This window comes from Cupressus sempervirens, chromosome 2 (assembly GCF_028749045.1).
Source record: "Cupressus sempervirens isolate cs-2001-9-10 chromosome 2, ASM2874904v1, whole genome shotgun sequence".
In the NCBI taxonomy this organism is placed as follows: Eukaryota; Viridiplantae; Streptophyta; class Pinopsida; order Cupressales; family Cupressaceae; genus Cupressus; species Cupressus sempervirens.
Genome location: NC_143119.1, coordinates 374131049 through 374148791, shown reverse-complemented (window position 1 = coordinate 374148791; position 17743 = coordinate 374131049).

The window sequence follows — 17743 nt, the reverse complement described above, 5'->3', positions numbered from 1 at the left end:
AAAGTATATGGTATGTAAAGTGAAAAAAACCCTTTTATGGATTGAAACAAGCCCCAAGAGTATGGTATGAAAGACTACATAATTATCTGATGAAGGTTGGTTTTGAAATGACAAATGATAAAAGTAATCTATATTTGAATAATGGTAAGAACAAAAAAGTATTTCTATCTAAAATATTTGTTGAAGACATTACATTTGGAGGAAAAGAAGCATTGTGCAAATCACTTATTGATAAAATGAAGAAGGAATTTGAAATGTCTATGTTTGGTGAAATCAAATTCTTTTTTGGATTACAAGTATGTGAAATGAAGTTTGGTATTTTTATTACTTAATCCAAATACATCAAGGTGATATTAAAGAATTTTGGAATAGAAGATTCAAGACCAATGAGAACACCTATGCCTACAAGACATATGCTATCTAAGAATGATGAATTTGTTTATATGAATGAAGCATTATATATACCCATGATTGGAGAATTGTAATATGTTGTTCATGTAGTAGACTTGATATTGCATTAGCAATTGCGATAGTTGTTATATTTTTAGCAAATCCTAAGGAGATTCACATGATGGTAGTGAAAAGGATAATGAGATATCTGAAACGTATAGAAGACCGTAGATTGTATTACAAGAGAAGTGATAGATTTAAATTGAAGGTGTTCACTAACTCTAATTGGGCAGGAAATATTGATGACAGAAAAAGCACTAGTGGAGGTGCATTCCTTCTAGAAAAGAGATTGGTGTCATCGACAAGAAATCTAAACAAAATTGTATTTCCCAATCAAAAGTTGAAGTTGAGTATGTGGCAGCTGCAGTGAACTGTTTAAACATTATATCGATAAAGAAATTATTGAAAGGAATAAAAAAAGAAATTATATATCTAATAATTATCTATTGTGATAACACAAGTGCTATTAAAATTTCAAAGAATCCAGTGATGGACACTAAGACAAAGCACATTGCCATCAAGTATCACTACTTGAGGGAACTATTTCAAGAAAAAGAAGTGAAGTTAGAATATGTACACACCAAAGAAAAAATTGCTAAATTATTCACTAAAGCCTTACCTAAAGATGCTCATGAATATCTTAATGGTAAATTAGGGGCGATTCCCCTAAACACAACAACTTAAGGAGAAAAGGTGAATTGCATCAAAAGTGCTAATCAAAAATATCCTACACATTGATGCAAAACAGTCCTACTTTGGGAAATGCCTAAGGTAGACAATCAAGTATATCATAATAGATCAATCATAGACAGATGAAAAAAATTAATTAGACATGAAAATATCTACATAATCCATATATATGAAGTGATTGAAGCTAGGAAAGCTATGTGTCTTTGGCATTGTTGTCAAAGAGGGAGAGATATACAAATATACACATAAGGAGAGATATACAAAAGAGAGAGATCTATTACCTCAGAGAGAGTAAACCAACAAAGAGAATCACACTATTGATATTAATCACTCATGATAGTGAAATCTTTTGGATTGTATGGTAACAAAATTAGATACATTGAGGATGAGATATTGAGATGTTGTCATCAATGCCAAAGAAGGGGATTATTAGAAACTTACAATTGGAACAATTGTTATTTTGTCATTGATGTCAAAACTATTGGCAAGACATATTGCTACCTAATCTAAATGTTATATCTATTTGATTGATGAAAAGGATTTGAGAGATTGCTCATAACAATATCACCTAGAGGAAAGGTTGAGTAATGGAAAGGAAGTTACAATGGACATTTGATTAGTTAGGCTTTGATAAGAAAAAGTAATTCTTTATATTGGTCAAGAAAGTAAAGCTAAACTGAGCAATAGAATAGAAGGTTAAGTAATGTCGAGTGATGCTAGTGTTAACTAAGTCATAGTGATTGTCGAGAAAATCTAGTGTTGACCAAGAATTAGTATTGACCAAGAAAGATAGTTTATGTCAAGTGAGAAGTTCTACAGTGACCAAGTGTCAAAATTTAGTGATTGTTGAGTAACAATGTTATGAATTAATTTGAGGAAATTGTGAATTCTAGTCGACTCAATTGATTTCTTGGGAAATGTGAACCATGTTGAAGATAAGATTGATGTGTTGGATCATTAAATTCAAGGTAAGGATTAGGTACAATGCCTATGATCTAATTCTATGGATGACAAGATTCTAGAAAAGAAGGAAGATGAATAGATATCTGGTGAACCTGATGATCTAGATTGTAAACCCTAAGATCTATAGTGATCATGGAAAATGACAAAGAAAGAATTACCTATTTAAAGAGCTATGGAGCTAAACCTAAAAGTGATGCACACAAAGAAAGGTGAATCAGAGATGTACAAGTGTGTAAGAGTGAAATCAAAGCATAAGAAGATTGTGTGTGTCAATGCTACTGATATTGATAAGTGAATCTAAATAGATGGCTTAAGTTTTGTTGAATGGAGAAGATTTATTGCTTGAAGGGTTGCCAAGTGAATCAAGAACATAGATGACAATGGGTAGCTTACCAATGAATCAGCACATGAACCAAATAGTAATCTAAACAAACAAGGTGAGTTGTAATCATACAGATTAAAACCATATTGTTTTCTGTCTAATCATTTTAAATGGTTTGTATTGAAATCCTTTTAACATAAGTTGACCTAACAATAATTTGAAGGACTTAACAATCTATGTAAATCCTTTAACAAGGTGACATTCTAAATGGAATGATCAAAGTCCTTTGAGAAGACCACTCTCAACAGGGTGATTAAATCCTCTAACCAAGTGACATTTAATAGTGTGTATTGTAAACCTTTAATAGGGTTGACTCCTAACAGTGCTCACTTAGAAAGAGTGAAAAAGTGGTGACATGTTGTTGGTAGTTTTTTTTTAAATTGGGGTTCCACGTAAAAATTATGATTGCATCTAAAGCATAAAATTGAAGATGAATGGTAAATAATGAAACATGGAGCTTAATCTTCACCATCTCTTATTACAAGTAGATCAGGCATCGTAATCAGGCCAAATTCCTCAACATTATCCACAAACCATGTTTACACAAAGTATGGAAACTAGTAGCGGTTGGTGCTATGCTAAAATCAAATTCAAGAGTTTGATACGGCCTTAAAAGCTTTAGTACGATATCTTGTACCTGTGAATAAGATCAACTAGTTAATAGTATTTAGTACAATGGGTTGTCATTGTTGCATACTATCAATCCTTAAGATGGGTGGGGAAATTATTGAACCCTCATTTTAAAGTAATTTTGGTCAACACATGAAGAATTCATCCCTGTTCATTTTAAAATTTCTTCCTACTAAGTAGGATCTGGATAGAGTTTGGGTTAAAGGAAATATATTAAAAGGAATTGATAGATTCATTTTGTGAAATGACTGATGAGAAGGTGTACATGAATGTTGAGTTAATGATGATCCACATACTCGTAGCTATGGTTGAAGCTAAGCCATCGTGGCCAAGTAATAGACAAACCTCAATACGAAGTGGATAATGCAAGTGTCAGTTCCCATTTATAAAGATATGATTAGCAAGTATTTATTTATTTGTAATACTGCCCAAGCTAGCTGAGATTTCTCCGATGAACCCAAAATATGATATCAGTAGTTGGAAGATAGGGGAGAGGTACAATATTTTATTTATTGATGGGTTTTCGCTGCTTCTCAAAAAAATATGATATTAGCAATTGGAAATAATTGGAAGATAGGGGAGAAGGGTTATTAGTTGTGTGTGAATCTGTAGTTTTCATAAAGATTATTTTGGATAATAATATATTTCATAATATAATATTAATTTCACAAATAATTCTACCATTCCTCCTTTTTAATTTGAATTAATTATGGAGATCATCATTACTTGGAGGCTTTGTCCTATTATTAGTTCCTGCCTTTGGCAGGAAACTAATGGAATCATCAAATTCCATATTAGTTACATAAATCTAAAAATTTGAAGATATACTAATGTTTGCAAAAGCTATAATAATTTGAATATTTTTTTGAAATTGAAAAATACAATTTTTTGAAAATTGTATTGGCCCATGATAAAAAGGGCAATGAAAAAATTAAATTTTCTCCAACAAAAATACAAATATTTTCTAACAACTCTATTAATGAATGCATTAATTACAACTTTATATTTTCCACATTTGTGACAACTGGATTAAATTTTTTTTTAAACAATCATTTTTATCTTCCACCTCACAAATGAATGTCTAATCAATATTAATTATCCCTATCTATTTTCCTTATCCAAGTTCAAATATAGAATTAAATGTTTTATATTTCTTATTTTAAATATATTTATGATTAGTTATATTTTAATCAAATATAGAGTTAAATGTTTTGTATTTCTTATTTTAAACACATTTATTATTTAAGGTAGTTTATAAAGAAGAAGTCATATGAATTTATAGAGTTAAATTTTTTTTAAGTTGTATAATTTAGATATTTAATCAAATATAGAGTTAAATGTTTTATATTTCTTATTGTAAATATCTTTATTATTAGTTTTACATTGATGTTTATTTTTGAAACCAACAACTGGCACTCTATAAACTATCGGCGAGCTTGTTTGGTATTTACCCCACCGACCTTGGTTTCAACTTTGCTTCATTCATACTCCACATGAATGTGGGATTAAAGAGTGAAGCACACCGGCCATTTTTTGTTTCAGTTTACCGGCAGCCTGTAGATCTAACATTGTTCCTATGGCCTACCAAAGTTAAGGTTTCTGGCCTCGCAAATCTACTCTAATGTTCGAATCTCCTCCCACCACATGGACTGTGCTCCAACCACCATGCAGACTGTGAAACCCGCCCTTACCCACGTGGCTGAATAATATTCTGCCAAATGTCAATAACAATAAACAAACATGTCAGCACACCAATCAACCCAGCCATACCACTAGCTTGGCAGTTGTACTAGGACACACTAATTTTGTTTGTACAATCTATACAAGATGATGTCACATTGATGTCATCACAAGGCCTGAGTTTGCTAGCGTCATCAAGTTCACGAGCCTAAGTTTGACGATCATCTAATTGTCATCTAGGGGTAAAATTGAACTATTATGATAGTTGTATGACCATCAAATTTAACCTCGTATTTTTCTAATACAACCCCTCTCTAGATTGATTTTTGATTTGACAGTCTGACTTTGGGAAACCATATCTCAGTCATCCGAACTCCAAAACAAGTGAAAATTTTTGGATTTTGGGTAGAATTTCCTAAACTTTTTAGTGGTGTAGTTTTTTCTAATTTTGGTGCATGGATTTTTAAAATATTGTGTCTTTTGGTGACTGTACTTGTCCAATCCTACATTTTGCAACTTCAAATGCTCTGTACGGGCTCATCTAGATACGAAAATAGGTTCCATTTTTTTTGAAAGTGCGTTATTTTTTGTCTACTTTCTAGATCTGCAATCAGATTATAGGGTTGTGTGGACAAAAGTGTCACTTTCAGAATTAGGTCATTTTCTACATTATAATACTTTGATATATCTTCAAAATTGTTGTATATCTGAGATACATTGTCATGTTCTAGTTTTGAACTCCATAAGGAGGTTGCAAAAAGAAAAATCAAAAGCCCACTAAGGCCAAAATTGGTAAGTGACCATTGTAAATGCACTCCATATAAAGTACCAAAAGCATCATTTTTGGGGGGGTTTCTTGATTGAGTGAAAAGGGGGGGTGTTCTTGGTGTTGTGTTCTCTTTTTTTGTTGTTTTTTTCTTTTATTTTCTGTATCATGGGAAATTTTAAGTTTCCAAAATTAACTCCACATAACTATGATACATGGTCCATTAAAATGTGGTGTCATTTAATGCATAAAGGAGTTTCTCAATATGTAGATGGTACCCTTCCTAAACCAACAGGTGATCAAGTATCTACCAGTGAAATCATTGATTGGAAAATAATGGATAGGAAAGCTCGAGGTGATATTTGTTTGGGGTAGAAGATAAGATCATATTTCAAATCCAGAAGTCTCGTACATCCAAGGAAGCTTGGGATACCCTCCAAAACCTATATGGTAAAGTGTCTGAGGAAGATGTTTTCAAAATTGAAGATGAGCTTGTCTCCTTAGATCCAAAAGCATTTGATTCCATATAGGATTTTATCATAAAGGTGAATGAATTAAGAATGAAGCTTGATGATTGTGGGAGTCCTATTAAAGATGATAGGTTAATCTATCTCATTCATAATAAGTTTCCATCTAAGTACTCCACATTTGTTTCTACTTATAACACCTCAAAGACTACATTAGGGTCTGCTTATCACAAAGTCTCTTTTGATCATTGTTGAACTGTTGGATAAAGAAGAAAATAAGTTGAAATCAATGGGGATTCTCAATTCACCTAAGTCCAAGGCATTGGTGGCTAATAATGAGGGTTCTCAAAATTCAGCTAGTCAATCTTCAAATAAAGAAAAGGGCAAGAATAAGAAATGGAAGAATAACAAATCAGAGGATGCAGCAAAGACAACACCACAATCAAATCAATAAGGCAAGTCTTCCTTGAATTCAAACAAGAAGGGAGACAATAATAAGGACAAGAAAAAGTGTGCTTATTGCAATAAATTGGGTCATGAAGAACATGAGTGTTATCATAAAAAGATTGATGAGTTGATGAATATCATGAAGAAACATAATGTTTCACTACCTAATGCTTATAAGGAGAAAGGATCTTCTTTAGATTCAAAGGGGAAAGGGAAAGCAATCATGGAAAATTCAAGCTCTTCAATGGAATGGATTCTTGACTCAGGTGCCTCATATCATATGGGTTCTTCAAAAGGAGATTTTTTTCATTGAAGTAGTCTAAGGTACTGCACATCTTTGTAGAAGATGATACATAAATGGAAGTTGAAGGGAAAGGAAATGTGGAGACAAAAAATGGAGAATTCAAAGATGTTCTCTATGTTCCTAACCTAAGTTCAAATCTCCTCTTAATTTACCAAATCACTCACCTTGGATATGGTCATAAAGTTGAATTTCCTCCTGACTCAGTAAGGGTACATAGTCTAAAAGATGACTCATTGGTTGCAGTGGGGAAATTTAATCATGATAGAAGGTTGTATTCTTTCTCCCACTTTGTACCCAAGTCTCCTTCACAAGTCTTGTTGACATAATCCAATTCTCAAACCAAATTATGGCATGAGCAGTATGGCCATCTTGCCTTCCACTATCTTCAATAACTTTGCTCAAACAAAATGGTCAAAGGTCTACCTACAATCAAATTTTCCAACGATGAATGTTCAACATGTTCAGTGGATATGCGTCTAGAGGAGATGTTAAATAAAGGGAAGTCTTCAAGAGCATTGATTGTTCTTCAGTTGGTTCACATGGTACTAGCAGGTCCTTTTACAGTGACATCAGTCAGCTAGGGTCACTACATACTTACTTTCATTTATGACTTTTCAAGGTACACTTGGGTCTACTTTCTTCATCACAAGAATGAATTGTTGGATAAGTTTCTAGCATTCAAGACTCATGTTGAATAGAAATCAAGGAAACCATCAAAGTTCTTAGAATGGACAATAAAAGTAGATATGTGAACAAAAGACTTAAAGACTTTTGCAAACTTGAGAGAATTGATCTTCAGAATCCACCAACATTCAGTCTGCAAAAGACAGATATTGCAGCATTGAGGATCCGAACTCTTAAGTCCATGGCAAGTTGCATGATACAAGCCAAGTCTCTAGATCCATCACTTCAAGTCAAAGTAATCATCAGTGCCAATCACATACTTAATAGGTCTCCTCATCCTACCTTAGATGGCAAGACTCCTTTTGAGGCATGGTGTGGCAGAAAACCAAATGTGACACACTTCAAAGTCTTCAGTTGTCTAGCATGGGTAAACATATCTTCCAAGGGATGTAAGGCACCACCACCTCAACCTTGTACTTTTATTGGATATGAAGATGGTGTTAAGGCATATTGACTTATGGATCCTGAGACACATGAGATTTTTGTGGAGAATGATGTACACTTTGACGAAAGTTCACCTAGCTTATCCTCTAATCCTCTCCGCACTTCATACATTGTACAAACTGATAGTGGCACCAGCGATAGTGCTTCAATAGATTCAAACACATGGGGTTCTATCGATAGTTGTAGCGAGAGGTCACGGCATCAGTATAGTCCACATGCATATATTTCCATAGTGATAGGTCTAGCAAAGTAGGGTATGCCTAGTCTTCTAGTTCCAGCAACAGGGGATGAATTCTTGGCAGACATTTTAGGTTTGTTTTTGGAGTCATACATAGTAGATTTGGAAGACATCATTGATGATATACATCTTTTCTTTGATGGAGAAGATCCTTCTTTAGTTGTTCCAAGGGCTCACTCTGACCCTCATGTCCATTCTCTACATGATCAATCTTCACATGTCAATTTGATTGTGGATACTTGTGTACAACAGTTGCAGGAGGTCTCTTTATCATTCGAGGAGACAGTAGATTCTTTTGGACAAGTTCTCCATTCATCCTTAATAGGGACAATTGAGTAGGTTTCAAAGACATCATCAATCATAGGGATTCTTTCCTCACACAGCGGAAGTATCTCATTTGTACCTATGGTATTGTTTCTTCCAAAGGGGAGGAACAATATTCAATAGTCCTAGATCAGCTTCTACATTGGAGTAGCTATCATTGATCAAAACTCTTCATTTGGGGGGTAGACTACCTTGTCTCTCTTCTTCTTCTCTCTTGTGGGGGGACCTTTTCCTCTTTTGAGATAGTGTTCTTCTCACATTTATCTATCATCTTAATAAACTGGCTCAACTCGGCACTTGGAATTTACCTCAACATTCAAATTTTACCTGCTAAGCTCGACACTTTAAACATTACTACTAGTAGAGGCTTCCATATCATCATGAATAAGATTTTTTAAAGCCTTATGTTTCTCAATAAAAGGCAGAGAGTGAAAAGTAGAAACAGTAACCCCATCACAACCCAAATTTGATAAAAAATCTGCAACTTTATTCCCTTCTCGATAAATATGCGAAATGCAAACATCTGAACATTCATCAATGAGTCTCCAAATTTGATTCAATACATATTTGAGTTTCCAAGAAATGGTGCGCCTATGTATACAAGCATCAATAATAGCTGATGAGTCCCCTTCTATATGTAGCCTATTGAAATAGCTTGCCTTAGCTAATAAAAGCCTAGCCAACAAGGCATGAGCCTCAGTAATGTTATTTGTGTCAATAGGCAAAGGGGATACTATGATTGCTGCAACCTCTCCAAAATAATTTCTAATACATGCCCCTAAACTCGAAGGACCTGGATTTCCTCTAGAGGCTCCATCAAAATTCAGTTTCCAAAGACCAAATGATGGGGGTCTCCAAATATTCTTTCGGGGTAAGATATGTGCTGGTGAAGGACTTATTTTCCACCCATTAGGAATAAGTAATAATTTCCATTCTTGGACAATTTGAGAATCCCAATGGGTCACAATCAGATTAAATTTAATCATTTTCATCTGGAATTAGTCACTTCCAAGATAGATCTTTCAATACCATTCAAAACAATTTCTAATGGAAGGAATTCCTTTCTGAAAATGCGCTTATTTCTTTCCCACCAAATAGCCCAAACTACCAAGGTTGGGATACATTTCCAAAGGTTTGCAAACAATGATTTTTGGTAGAGAATTGGCCAGGCTTGAAAGAGATCCCAAAGATTATTTGGCAAGGGAGTACAATACTTAAGCTTACTCAAAATAAAGCACCAGCATTGGTAAGAAAATGAACATGTAACAAACAAATGATCCACAGTTTCATCCTATTCCCCACAAAGAACACATTTAAATGGCAAAGCAAGTTGTAGTTTATTCAATCTATCACTAGTTAAAATCTTGTGTTTTAGTGCCAGCCATGAGAAACAACTTGCTTTAGGAAGAACTACCAGATTCCAATAAAATGAAAAGGCTCTGGAAGTGGATTTATTCAAACTATTCTGCTGCAAAATTTTGTACCCCTCTTTCATTGAATAATTACCATCCTTAGCTAGAGCCCAAAAAATCTGATCTTGGACTTCAGAGAAGTAGACTTGCCTTGAACTCAGTAAATTTTGAAATTGATTAATTTCTTGGAATGAAAGAGGAAGAATATTTGGATCTTTCCAAGCTATTTTCTTTGAAAATTTAGAAACATATTCCACATATTGATTCAACTAGGTCCCCCAATGGGTTTCAGCAACTTGAATAATGTTCAAAGAAATCCCACTTTTAGATAGGGGAATTTGACCATTCCAGGAATCATTCCAAAAATTAATACTTAGTCCATTATTGACTTCCCATGAAATATAATCAACTATGATTTTGCGTGAAGCTATCATGAAGTCTCAAATAACCAAGCCTTTTGGAGGATTAGAAATCATTAAGATTCTAGAAGGATCATTGTTATCTAGATATTTTTTTGTATAATTTTGCACCACGTGGACTGAGACTTAGAAAACATGTGTCAAATCAATTTCCCACCAAATGCTTCATTTCTATAGGAAAGATCATGGACTCCTACCCCTCCAATATTAGGAGTGTGTGACATATCTTGCAAAGAGATGAGTGGAATCTTTTGAGACTCATCCATATTACCCGACCATAGGAAACCTTTGATCAATTTATGAATTGTAGGTAATAATTTGGGTGGGATCTTAAGGACAACAATAAAATAGTTATGGATTGTAGCTAAAACTGATTTGATCAACAAAATTCTTCCCGCCAGTGACAACCATCTAACTTTCCAAGATGCAATTCGACTCTGAATATGTTGAATAACTAAAGACCAATACAAAGATTTATTTGAACCCATGAAGAAAGGAATGCCCAAATAGATTGAGGGTAAGAAGTCTTCTGAAAAATCTAGGATCTGTTTGATTTTATCGAAAACCATTTTGATGGTGTTGAAAAAATAGATCTTGGATTTTTGAGCATTGATAATCTAACTAGACACTGTTGAGTAAAGATCAAGAGTATAAAGAATATGGTGAGCTTCCTAAACATTTGAAAAACCAAATAGGAGAGTATCATCTGTAAAAAGAGAGTGTGTGATAGATATGTTTGTACCTAAAATGAAAGCTCTTTTCCATTTATTTAACAAATGTTGATGTGAGATGGCCCTACTAAAAGCTTCAGCCATAATAATAAACTTCACTAGAGATAAAGGATCCCCTTGTCAGATCCCATGTGTGGAAGGAAAAAAACCCTCAGGCTTCCAATTAATGACCAATAAAAACCAAACCCTTGAAATACAAGCCTTAATCCATTTGCACCAACTTTTTGAAAAACCCATTTTAGCAAGTACTTGCAGCAAGAATTTCCAACAAACTCTATCATAGGCTTTCATCATATCCAGTTTGATAACAATATTTGAAGTCTTATTTAAATTAATAGAATGGAGAACTTCATGAGCCACAAGAGCCCCTTCCATGGTTTCCCTTCTTGGGACAAATCCACCTTGCTCTGGGGAAATAATACGTGGAATAAGATGTTGAATCCTAAGATATATGGCTTTAGTAATAATCTTATAGGATAAATTGCATAAGGAGATTGGCCTAAAATCTGCAAAATTTTGGGGATCCCTCACTTTTGGAATGATGGAAATATTGGTAGTGTTAAAATATTTTAGCATGGTTTTAGATCTTCTAGATTCTTCCACAGCTACCAATAAATCCCATCCAATTATATTCCAGCAACTTTGGTAGAACAATGTAGTAAAACCATCTAGCCCACGAGCTTTGTCAGGTGGAAAAGAAAAGAAAACTTTACGTATTTCTTGAATGGTAAAGGGATCCATCAGAATATCATTATCCTATTCTATTAACACTTTTGGAATGGATTCAAGGAGTTCTTCAACTTGTGATGCAGTAGGAGAAGGCAAGACATCAGGTGCAAGAAGATTCTTAAAGAATTTGACGCCTTCATTTCTGATAAGATTTTCATTAGACAGAAGGTTACCAGAGGCATCTTTGATATGAAAAATTGTACTGTTAGTTCTTTTTTGCTTGACTGAATTGTGGAAAAACTTAGTATTTCTATCCCCATCCTAAAGCCATAATTCTCGAGATTTTTGTCTCCAATACATCTCTTCTCTAGAACACAGTTCCTCCCATCGTTCCTGCAGATTCTTTTAAGAAGAGTATGTTTCTTCATTCATGACCTTTTGGATGATTTGATTATATACTTCTTCTAGCTGATCTTTGACTATAACCTTTTGTTGGAACACATTTTTGAAAACTTTTTTATTCCAAATTCAAATTTAAGACTTGATATATTTCAATTTCATTGCAAACTGATGCATTTTTCGTCCTTCCAATGGAACTTCATTCCACCATTGATGAATATTGTGTAAAATTTTTGGATGCCTGAGCCACATGCTTTCAAATTTGAAAGAAGAATGAAAGTTCTGGTTAGAACATTTTTTATTACAATTGAGAATTAACGAAATAGGAAAATGATTAGATCCTGGCAAGGTAAGGATTTCTAAAGAAATATCTAAGCAACTCAACTTCCAATCTTTAGATAAGAAAAATTTGTCAAGACGAGCAGCAATATTGGCAAATCGAGACCTCTTGTGAGTCTAGGTAAATAATCCATTATTAGGATGAACATCCATCAGATTGTTATTATCTACAAACACATTAAAATCTTGTAGCATTTTAGGGGGGGGGGGGATAATACCACCAATTTTTTCTGAATGAGCTAATAAAGCATTAAAATCACCTCCAATAACTACTTGTTGTTGATCTTGCATTTGAAGAGAATGTGTGATAGAATCCCATAAACATGCTTTATCCAAAGTTGAAGCAGGACCATATACATTAAGCAGGATAAAAGAAATATCAAATGCAGTTATATGTATCAATTACCAATTACTTTCTTGTTGAAAGAGCTGAGAATTAACTATAAAGGGATTCCAAAGAACTACTAAACCTCCAGAGGCACCCAAACCTTGCATATGATAGGCCTTCCATTTTTTCCATCTTGCAATGGTTGTCTCAAAATTGTTTTGGGATAATTTGGTTTCCTGCAATAAAATAATATCTGCCTGCAAAGAATCAATGGCTTGTTTGATTCTTTATCTCTTGTCAGAGGCATTTAAACCTCTGACATTCCATGAGATGATTTTCATTGGGGACAAGGAGAACACCTAGTTCTCCTTGTCGATCTTCTGATAACAGTGAAACTATCATCTAATGTAGTTTGAATACCTGCTGCTATTTTTTATTTAATTTTGGAACCTTTCTATCTACCTCTGGCCTTTGGTTTTTTAGCAAGAGGAGCTGATGTAGATAGGGTTTGCACTATAGATAAAGGCTGAATTTTAAAGCTATCTTGCATTTGAAAATCTTGAGGCTGATTTTCTTGGGAGACAAAACCGTAGACTTCTGCACTAGTTGATAAATATTGGTCTCTAACCCCATGGAATCTCCTACCACTGAGCTTACAATTCCTGCACTAGAATCATGAGGAAGACTATTAAGAATTGAGTGATTGTCAAATTGCTTAAGAACTATCTATTTTTCAAATGCTTGACTTGGGATCAAATTATTCCAAAACTAAAATTCTCGAAGCAAGTTGTCAATCACATGTGACTTATAATCTTCAGCATGCAAACCTTCCTCTTTGGCAATATCAAAAATGATAGAGGTAGTAATTTTAGATAAAATTTGATCACAACTAAAATTCAATATGACAAGAGAAGGATAAATATAAAGGCGCCAAAAGGGTTGCCTTAGTATTGAAGGTGAAAAACTTCTGTTTTGGAAAGTGATCAAACTTAATGACTTTGAAGATACACAATGTGGAAGGTCTACCAGGGGAGACAAATTGAGCTCACATCTATAGAGGAATCCATTTGAAATGGAGGGGCATACTCCAACATAAAAAGTTTACTATTGCAACATACACTCTTGAATAAAGCAAAGAGCCAAAAAAATTATTGAAAAAAGATCATGAATGAGTCTGACATAAATTGAGCTGCATGTAAATTCTCTTCATATATATATAGCTATCTATTGAATAATCTTGGCCCTCTTTCATGGAGACTATATTGTTGACCACAAAAGTATTGCAATTCATCGTTTTTATTTTTCAAGAACAAACATTAGGGTCTGAAGAATGATCTGGACAAACTCGTAAGACATCTTGTTGACCAGTTTGGCACCTATAACTGAAATGACCAAGATTATCTTGGAATTTTAGAATCACAGAAGGATCCTACACCTTAACTGACTATATCATTTTTCCCCATTTGGATATGAGAGCTATAGATTGAGGAAATGATTTATGCATATTACTCAATAAACACACCCTGACTTCCAGATGAGGGCATTCATATGGAATCAAATCATGCTTCAGAAAAATTCCCAACTTGTTAGCTATAATTTCCAATATCTTAGGATCACGATATTCCAAAGGCAGAGAAGGAAGAGAAATCCAATATGGAAAGAATTGGATATTTATATCTTCGGGGTTAAACTTTGGTATCCACAACAAGGTAAATAACCCCACACCATGACAAAACCAACCCTTCTGCTTATTTACAATATCTATTTCTTCTTTCGAATTAAAGATAACATTAAAGAAATTGGATTTCAAATCATGATAAAAAATATCTATCAGGCCAGACCAGAAGTTGAAAGCCCAATTCTTGATATCTAAAAAAGATAATGCAGCAGAAGAAAACTTACCTATGAGAGCTTTCTGCTGAAGAGTAGAGATCGAATTTTGTAACATTTGATTTGAAAAATTAACATGCAACTGTTGTTGTGAAGAGTTCAGAAGATCTTGCTCCAAATTTTGGTCCACATTATTCTAATATTTCTCTTGACTATTATCCTATAATTGTGGACCATGTGCAAGGTGTTGAGGACCTTGATCTACCTTACCCTGATCTTTTTTCTTCCAGATCTTTTTTGGTATGAAGGGGGCTCTATCAATTGTTGAGACTAACTTCTATTGAGCTAGACGTTTTTGGATCTGAATAGATTGCATTTGAACAAAAGAACAAAGAGGAGCACCTTCACATATATCAAATACTACTTATTTTTTTAACACCTTTCTGTTGTGACTCCTCTATGCAAAGGTAGATTTGTGTTGCACATTTTTCTTTACAGGTAGTAATGAATCTGAATCTAAAATGTTACACTGCTGAAATGAATGAATCATTGAGGGATTATTGTGAAAAAGATTGTCCCACCCAAAGGAATTTGGTAGCTAAGATTGCTGACAATGATGGGATGATTTTCCCTTTTCAAAGTAAGGGGAAGTCCCAGGTTTAAAAGCTGGAGGGTGTTTAGATGTCAGCTACGACCAACGATCATGAAAATGAGGATTAAGGAAAAAGGTTTTGCAAGTTGAACAATTGCTTTCCCTTTGAAGATTGACTTGTCAATAGTACTTGAAACCCTTTTGGAATTAATATTTCTGAAAGGGCATCTTTGAAATGTAAAAGGGTTTGATATGGAGTCGATTGGTTGTATGACTGGTGTAGCAGAGAAGATCTGGCTGAAATCACGATCTTGAGCTAGTTGAATAAAAGGTGTAGATGAGAAAATGGAAGAAATTTCATGGCAAACGAGATTAGAATCAATTTTTTGAAGCTACTCGAAACCAGTCAACTTCTTCCCGAGTCTATGTTTAGGCTATTCCAAACCCATAGGCTATTGATGATGAACTAGACCGCCATGAAAGTCGTCCTCATTCCTATTAAATTTTTGCTCCAAGCCCTTGCCCTTGTCCTCGAAACCCTTGCTCTTGCCCTCGAAACCCTTACCCATGCACTTCATCTTTCCTCCTCAATAATAATATATATTATAATTTAATTTAATTTAATTTACTTGGAATAAACATGTATATAATAAATACTCATAAATTTATAATTTAATAAAAATATGATATTTTTGCTACTACTACACTATAGCTCACACGATTTTATTTTGTACATTCAATGGATTGTGGCCAAACAAGTTCGTATGAATTGATGGAGATAAGTAGTGAGGGAGGTGTACAGATTGGTATTGTGTAGATGGAATTGGAGTACCACATAGTAGGCTAGTGGAAGAGAGTAGGTTTTACGGTACGGAGGTGTATATGTCGCTTGAGAAGGATAGGATGGTGTGTGTAGATGGTTATGTGGGTTTGATGTACAATGAGGGTGTATGGACAAGATGAAATTCTTTTGTATAGAGGAATGTAGTAGGATGACCATACGAAATGGAAGAGTGGATATGGTACATGTACAATGAAGCTCAAAGGGAGGATTGTATAGATGGAATGATGACAAGGAGAACTATAGAGGAAATGTGATGATGACAAGTACAGAGGGCGAAGTCATTACGGGGGGAGTTGGTGTGAAGTCGTTGCTATGCCCTTAATATTGGTGTATATGGGGTTATGAATAGTCAACTTGTGGCTATCTTAATCCTTAATTATGTCATGTTATCATTATTATATTATTATTTAGGTAGGTAGGTCAGCCTAGGTATTATGTAGGGTTGTGTCTATTTAGCCTAAGCATAATTAGGTATATATAGGAGGTTGTGAGTCTTATCCCAACATCATATTATGAAGTGTGTTCTCATTGGAGATATTTGGAGGTTTCCCCCTCGAAGTGACCTATTACTCTCAGTTATTATCAAGTATTATAGAATATTTCATATTATCAGTTTCATTGTGCTATTTCATTACAAGTGGTATCAAGGCATGATCTTGGCACCATAGAGGCAAGCATTTTTCTCAACATTGGAGGCACTTTTGGAAAGAGCATAACTTTCTAATCATAGTGAATTTTTTAAAGATCTTTAAAGGGTTTTTGAAGACCATATTAAAGAAGCTATAGTCCAAATTTCAAAGGAATTGGAGCAAATCAGAGAAAATTATTGCAGAATTACTATTTCTACACAATTTTTTGAGGTCTACATATCTCTCACATCCTGATGAATTAGAGTATAACTTGTATCAAGGGTTTTTGAATACATCGTAGAGGTATGTAAAGTTGAAAAAGCCCTTTTATGGATTGAAATAAGCCCCAAGAGTATGGTATGAAAGACTAAATAATTAATTGTTGAAGGTTGGTTTTGAAAGGAAAAATGATAAAAGTAATCTATATTTGAATAATGCTAAGAACAACAAATTATTTCTATCTAAAATATTTTTTGATGACATTATATTTGGAGGAAGAGAAGCATTGTGAAAATCATTTATTGATGAAATGAAGAAGGAATTTGAAATGTCTATGTTTGGTGAAATCAAATTATATTTTGGATTACAAGTATGTCAAATGAAGTTTGGTATTTTCATTACTTAATACAAATACAAGAAGGAGATGCTAAAGAATTTTGGAATGGAAGATTCAAAACCAATGAGCACACTTATGTCTACAAGACCTAAGCTATCTAAGAATGATGAATCTATTGATATGAACTAGGCATTATATAGATCCATGATTGGAGAATTGTAATATGTTGTTCATGTAGTAGACTTGATATTGCATTAGCAGTTTGGATAGTTGCTATATTTTTAGCAAATCCTAAGGAGATTCACATGATGGTAATGAAAAGGATAATGAGATATCTAAAAGGTACAAAAGACTATGGATTGTATTACAAGAGAAGTGATAGATTTAAACCGAAGGTGTTCGTTGACTCTAATTGGGCAAGAAATATTGATGACAGAAAAAGCACTAGTGGAGGTGCATTCTTTCTAGGAAAGAGACTGGTGTCATGGACAAGAAAGAAAGAAATTTGTATTTCCCAATCAACAGT